Below are 7545 nucleotides of genomic sequence, written 5' to 3' on the forward strand. Positions count from 1 at the left end.
CAGGTCGCTCCTACCAGGTGGCGTGGCGAGAATCTGTCTCCTCACCACGCGCTCTCACCACTGGTGTCCCCCAGGGCTCTGTTCTTGGCCCTCTCCTATTCTCGCTATACACCAAGTCACTTGGCTCTGTCATAACCTCACATGGTCTCTCTTATCATTGCTATGCAGACGACACACAATTAATCTTCTCCTTTCCCCCTTCTGATGACCAGGTGGCGAATCGCATCTCTGCATGTCTGGCAGACATATCAGTGTGGATGACGGATCACCACCTCAAGCTGAACCTCGGCAAGACGGAGCTGCTCTTCCTCCCGGGGAAGGACTGCCCGTTCCATGATCTCGCCATCACGGTTGACAACTCCATTGTGTCCTCCTCCCAGAGCGCCAAGAACCTTGGCGTGATCCTGGACAACACCCTGTCGTTCTCAACTAACATCAAGGCGGTGGCCCGTTCCTGTAGGTTCATGCTCTACAACATCCGCAGAGTACGACCCTGCCTCACACAGGAAGCGGCGCAGGTCCTAATCCAGGCACTTGTCATCTCCCGTCTGGATTACTGCAACTCGCTGTTGGCTGGGCTCCCTGCCTGTGCCATTAAACCCCTTCAACTCATCCAGAACGCCGCAGCCCGTCTGGTGTTCAACCTTCCCAAGTTCTCTCACGTCACCCCGCTCCTCCGTTCTCTCCACTGGCTTCCAGTTGAAGCTCGCATCCGCTACAAGACCATGGTGCTTGCCTACGGAGCTGTGAGGGGAACGGCACCTCAGTACCTCCAGGCTCTGATCAGGCCCTACACCCAAACAATGGCACTGCGTTCATCCACCTCTGGCCTGCTCGCCTCCCTACCACTGAGGAAGTACAGCTCCCGCTCAGCCCAGTCAAAACTGTTCGCTGCCCTGGCCCCCCAATGGTGGAACAAACTCCCTCACGACGCCAGGACAGCGGAGTCAATCACCACCTTCCGGAGACACCTGAAACCCCACCTCTTTAAGGAATACCTAGGATAGGTTAAGTAATCCCTCTCACCCCACCCCCCCTAAGTTTTAGATGCACTATTGTTAAGTGACTGTCCCACTGGATGTCATAAGGTGAATGCACCAATTTGTAAGTCGCTCTGGATAAGAGCGTCTGCTAAATGACTTAAATGTAAATGTAATGTAAATGTAATGTAAATGTAGGTAAGGTATAGCTTGGGGGCATTGTAGGTAGGGTATAGCTTGGGGGCAATGTAGGTAGGGTATAGCTTGGGGGCAATGTAGGTAGGGTATAGCTTGGGGGCATTGTAGGTAGGGTATAGCTTGGGGGCAATGTAGGTAGGGTATAGCTTGGGGGCAATGTAGGTAGGGTATAGCTTGGGGGCATTGTAGGTAGGGTATAGCTTGGGGGCAGTGTAGGTAGGATATAGCTTGGTGTCATTGTAGGTAGGGTATAGCTTGGGGCAATATAGGTAGGGTATAGCTTGGGGGCAGTATAGGTAGGGTATAGCTTGGGGGCATTGTAGGTAGGGTATAGCTTGGGGGCATTGTAGGTAGGGTATAGCTTGGGGGCAGTGTAGGTAGGGTATAGCTTGGGGGTATTGTAGGTAGGGTATAGCTTGGGGGCAGTGTAGGTAGGGTATAGCTTGGGGGCAGTGTAGGTAGGGTATAGCTTGGGGGCATTGTAGGTAGGGTATAACTTGGGGGCAGTGTAGGTAGGGTATAGCTTGGGGGCATTGTAGGTAGGGTATAGCTTGGGGGCAGTGTAGGTAGGGTATAGCTTGGGGGCAGTGTAGGTAGGGTATAGCTTGGGGGCAGTGTAGGTAGGGTATAGCTTGGGGGCAGTGTATGTAGGGTATAGCTTGGGGGCAGTGTAGGTAGGGTATAGCTTGGGGGCAGTGTAGGTAGGGTATAGCTTGGGGGCATTGTAGGTAGGGTATAGCTTGGGGGCAGTGTAGGTAGGGTATAGCTTGGGGGCAGTGTAGGTAGGGTATAGCTTGGGGTAATGTAGGTAGGGTATAGCTTGGGGGCAGTGTAGGTAGGGTATAGCTTGGGGGCATTGTAGGTAGGGTATAGCTTGGGGGCATTGTAGGTAGGGTATAGCTTGAGTGTAGTGTAGGTAGGGTATAGCTTGAGGGCAGTGTAGGTAGGGTATAGCTTGGGGGCATTGTATGTAGGGTATAGCTTGGGGGCAGTGTAGGTAGGGTATAGCTTGGGGGCAGTGTAGGTAGGGTATAGCTTGGGGGCAGTGTAGGTAGGGTATAGCTTGGGGGCAGTGTAGGTAGGGTATAGCTTGAGGGAATTGTAGGTAGGGTATAGCTTGGGGGCAGTGTAGGTAGGGTATAGTTTGGGGGCAATGTAGGTAGGGTATAGCTTGGGGGCAGTGTAGGTAGGGTATAGCTTGAGGGCATTGTAGGTAGGGTATAGCTTGGGGGCAGTGTAGGTAGGGTATAGCTTGGGGGCAGTGTAGGTAGGGTATAGCTTGGGGGCAGTGTAGGTAGCGTATAGCTTGGGGGCAGTGTAGGTAGGGTATAGCTTGGGGGCAGTGTAGGTAGCGTATAGCTTGGGGGCAGTGTAGGTAGGGTATAGCTTGGGGGCAGTGTAGGTAGCGTATAGCTTGGGGGCAGTGTAGGTAGGGTATAGCTTGGGGGCAGTGTAGGTAGCGTATAGCTTGGGGGCAGTGTAGGTAGGGTATAGCTTGGGGGCAGTGTAGGTAGGGTATAGCTTGGGGGCAGTGTAGGTAGGGTATAGCTTGGGGGTAATGTAGGTAGGGTATAGCTTGGGGTAATGTAGGTAGGGTATAGCTTGGGGGCAGTGTAGGTAGGGTATAGCTTGGCGGCAGTGTAGGTAGGGTATAGCTTGGGGGCAGTGTAGGTAGGGTATAGCTTGGGGGCAGTGTAGGTAGGGTATAGCTTGGGGAAGTGTAGGTAGGGTATAGCTTGGGGGCAATGTAGGTAGGGTATAGCTTGGGGGCAGTGTAGGTAGGGTATAGCTTGGGGGCAGTGTAGGTAGGGTATAGCTTGGGGGCAGTGTAGGTAGGGTATAGCTTGGGGGCAGTGTAGGTAGGGTATAGCTTGGGGGCATTGTAGGTAGGGTATAGCTTGGGGGCATTGTAGGTAGGGTATAGCTTGGGGGCATTGTAGGTAGGGTATAGCTTGGGGGCAGTGTAGGTAGGGTATAGCTTGGGGGCAATGTAGGTAGGGTATAGCTTGGGGGCAGTGTAGGTAGGGTATAGCTTGGGGGCAGTGTAGGTAGGGTATAGCTTGGGGGCAGTGTAGGTAGGGTATAGCTTGGGGGCAGTGTAGGTAGGGTATAGCTTGAGGGCAGTGTAGGTAGGGTATAGCTTGGGGGCAGTGTAGGTAGGGTATAACTTGAGGGCAGTGTAGGTAGGGTATAGCGTGGGGGCATTGTAGGTAGGGTATAGCTTGGGGGCAGTGTAGGTAGGGTATAGCTTGAGGGCAGTGTAGGTATGGTATAGCTTGGGGGCAGTGTAGGTAGGGTATAGCTTGGGGGCAGTGTAGGTAGGGTATAGCTTGGGGGCAGTGTAGGTAGGGTATAGCTTGGGGGCATTGTAGGTAGGGTATAGCTTGGGGGCAGTGTAGGTAGGGTATAGCTTGAGGGCAGTGTAGGTAGGGTATAGCTTGGTGGCAATGTAGGTAGGGTATAGCTTGGGGGCAGTGTAGGTAGGGTATAGCGTGGGGGCATTGTAGGTAGGGTATAGCTTGGGGGCAGTGTAGGTAGCGTATAGCTTGGGGCATTGGAATATTTTAATAAATATTTTTCACCTTTTGATATTTGGCAGATTTGTTTTCCTCCATCCATCTGTTAGCAGTAAGACCAGAGAGAACTAGTCGTTAGTAGTTTCCAAGTAATAGGAGTCTTTATTTCTTGTTCAACCTGATGGGTTAACTGGGCCATGTCAATGCTTTTCTATCTCTCTCTCTCTCTAACGTCTGCTATTGTAGAGATGACCAGAGAGTGGCGCTGGAGAACAGAGGAACTTCCTGGAAGATGAGAAAACGTAATTGTCAGGGACTAAAGGGACACATTTCAGCCTACAACGTTGTTATTTACATATTGTCTTAACCTCAGTCGAGCTGCTCGGAGGTGATACACAAACTACTGGAGATGTGTCTTCTAATTGGTCTCATACAGTGTGTGCATGCTGGACTGGTTCGAAAACCATGGCCACATCTGTATTGTGTTTGGGCTTCTGGGTCTTAGCACTTTTGACTTCCCGAAGGAAAACGGCTTCATGACCTTCATCTGGGCCAGATCAGATCTTCAGAGCTGTAATTCTGAGAGTAAACTTTTGGTGCAAAAATCTGTTCAGAAAGAGTGTAAATGTTTCATGTAGGCCGGAGTTGCTCATGATGACGTGTTGTGTTGATTGTACTGTATGTTGTAGTGACTACTGTTCCCTACTGTTGCCTTTCTGGTCAGGTCTCCCTTGTAAAGGAGACTTCCTGTCTCAATGGGACTTTCCTGGTTAAATAAAGGTTAAATAAATAAAATATACAGCTTGATGTGTTAGAAAAAGCAACATGGAAATGTGAAGTTGTATTCTTGTTTATTTAGTTGAACATTGAACATCAAGTGTCTTGGAATTTGAATAGCCTAATCGTAATTATCTTACTTGTAACAGCATTGTAACTTGCAATATGTGCACTGTACCATTGGATGATAGCTAGTTGTTTTCTTTTATGTAAATTGGAATGTTAACACCTAAACTCATTTCTGTTTTATTGTTCTCAGTGGAAATAAACTGACCAACACTGACCTGAAGTCAGAGAACATTCCTCTTTGTCAGGTCCCTCTGTGACATAGAGCACAATGCCAAAATGGTTCATCTTCTGGCCGCTGCAAGTTTTGAGAGGCCCCACATACTGTACGTCTGCTGCTGCTGATCGGTAGCTTTCCTGGTCTACAAACGAACAGGGAGACGATTAGGTATATTAGCATCCTCTATTTAGGTCTTTTAAAACAGTTCTGTTTATCCGATCACGAGTATCATCCAATCTGACTATGTACTGTCAATATTCAAATATGATAATGAATACGACTGTAGACCGATCAGAGCACCCCTACCCAGTCGATATGGCTAGATCACGGATGGGCAAATATAAAATATATTTTCATTTCTTCAACACTATTTTGGTTACTACATGATTCCATTTGTGCAATTTCATAGTTTTGTTGTCTTCACTATTATTCTACAATTTAGAAAATAGTAAAAAATAAAGAAAAACCCTTAAATGAGTAAGTGTGTCCAAACTTTTGACTGGTACTTAAAACAACGTTTGTGACATTCTGGTTTTTGTTTTTAATAAATTAGCAAAAATGTATAGAAACCTGGGTTTTTTTCGCTTTGTCATTATGGGGTATTGTGTTGATTGTTGAATGAATTATGTTTTTTCTCCAATTTTTGAACAAGGCTGTTGTCCCCGTAGCAATACATTCTGTTTCTAATATGTACCTATATGTTTCTGTTGTCACCATAGAGTACATTCTGTTTATAATGTGTGCCAATACGTTTATGTTGTCTACTTAGCAATACATTCTAGTACTAATGTGTACCACTATGTTTATGTTGTCCCCGTAGCGATACATTCTAGTTCTAATGTGTACCACTATGTTTATGTTGTCCCCGTAGCGATACATTCTAGTTCTAATGTGTACCACTATGTTTATGTTGTCCCCGTAGCGATACATTCTAGTTCTAATGTGTACCACTATGTTTATGTTGTCCACTTAGCGATACATTCTAGTTCTAATGTGTACCACTATGTTTATGTTGTCCCCGTAGCGATACATTCTAGTTCTAATGTGTACCACTATGTTTATGTTGTCCCCGTAGCGATACATTCTAGTTCTAATGTGTACCACTATGTTTATGTTGTCCCCGTAGCGATACATTCTAGTTCTAATGTGTACCACTATGTTTATGTTGTCCCCGTAGCGATACATTCTAGTTCTAATGTGTACCACTATGTTTATGTTGTCCCCGTAGCGATACATTCTAGTTCTAATGTGTACCACTATGTTTATGTTGTCCCCGTAGCGATACATTCTAGTTCTAATGTGTACCACTATGTTTATGTTGTCCCCGTAGCGATACATTCTAGTTCTAATGTGTACCACTATGTTTATGTTGGCCCGTAGCGATACATTCTAGTTCTAATGTGTACCACTATGTTTATGTTGTCCCCGTAGCGATACATTCTAGTTCTAATGTGTACCACTATGTTTATGTTGTCCCCGTAGCGATACATTCTAGTTCTAATGTGTACCACTATGTTTATGTTGTCCCCGTAGCGATACATTCTAGTTCTAATGTGTACCACTATGTTTATGTTGTCCCCGTAGCGATACATTCTAGTTCTAATGTGTACCACTATATTTATGTTGTCCCCGTAGCGATACATTCTAGTTCTAATGTGTACCACTATGTTTATGTTGTCCCCGTAGCAATACATTCTAGTTCTAATGTGTACCACTATGTTTATGTTGTCCCCGTAGCGATACATTCTAGTTCTAATGTGTACCACTATGTTTATGTTGTCCCCGTAGCGATACATTCTAGTTCTAATGTGTACCACTATGTTTATGTTGTCCCCGTAGCGATACATTCTAGTTCTAATGTGTACCACTATGTTTATGTTGTCCCCGTAGCGATACATTCTAGTTCTAATGTGTACCACTATGTTTATGTTGTCCCCGTAGCGATACATTCTAGTTCTAATGTGTACCACTATGTTTATGTTGTCCCCGTAGCGATACATTCTAGTTCTAATGTGTACCACTATATTTATGTTGTCCCCGTAGCGATACATTCTAGTTCTAATGTGTACCACTATGTTTATGTTGTCCCCGTAGCAATACATTCTAGTTCTAATGTGTACCACTATGTTTATGTTGTCCCCGTAGCGATACATTCTAGTTCTAATGTGTACCACTATGTTTATGTTGTCCCCGTAGCGATACATTCTAGTTCTAATGTGTACCACTATGTTTATGTTGTCCCCGTAGCGATACATTCTAGTTCTAATGTGTACCACTATGTTTATGTTGTCCCCGTAGCAATACATTCTAGTTCTAATGTGTACCACTATGTTTATGTTGTCCCCGTAGCAATACATTCTAGTTCTAATGTGTACCACTATGTTTATGTTGTCCCCGTAGCGATACATTCTAGTTCTAATGTGTACCACTATGTTTATGTTGTCCACTTAGCGATACATTCTAGTTCTAATGTGTACCACTATGTTTATGTTGTCCCCGTAGCGATACATTCTAGTTCTAATGTGTACCACTATGTTTATGTTGTCCCCGTAGCGATACATTCTAGTTCTAATGTGTACCACTATGTTTATGTTGTCCCCGTAGCGATACATTCTAGTTCTAATGTGTACCACTATGTTTATGTTGTCCCCGTAGCGATACATTCTAGTTCTAATGTGTACCACTATGTTTATGTTGTCCCCGTAGCGATACATTCTAGTTCTAATGTGTACCACTATGTTTATGTTGTCCCCGTAGCGATACATTCTAGTTCTAATGTGTACCACTA

Source organism: Oncorhynchus gorbuscha, linkage group LG20, assembly GCF_021184085.1.
Source record: "Oncorhynchus gorbuscha isolate QuinsamMale2020 ecotype Even-year linkage group LG20, OgorEven_v1.0, whole genome shotgun sequence".
NCBI lineage: Eukaryota > Metazoa > Chordata > Actinopteri > Salmoniformes > Salmonidae > Oncorhynchus > Oncorhynchus gorbuscha.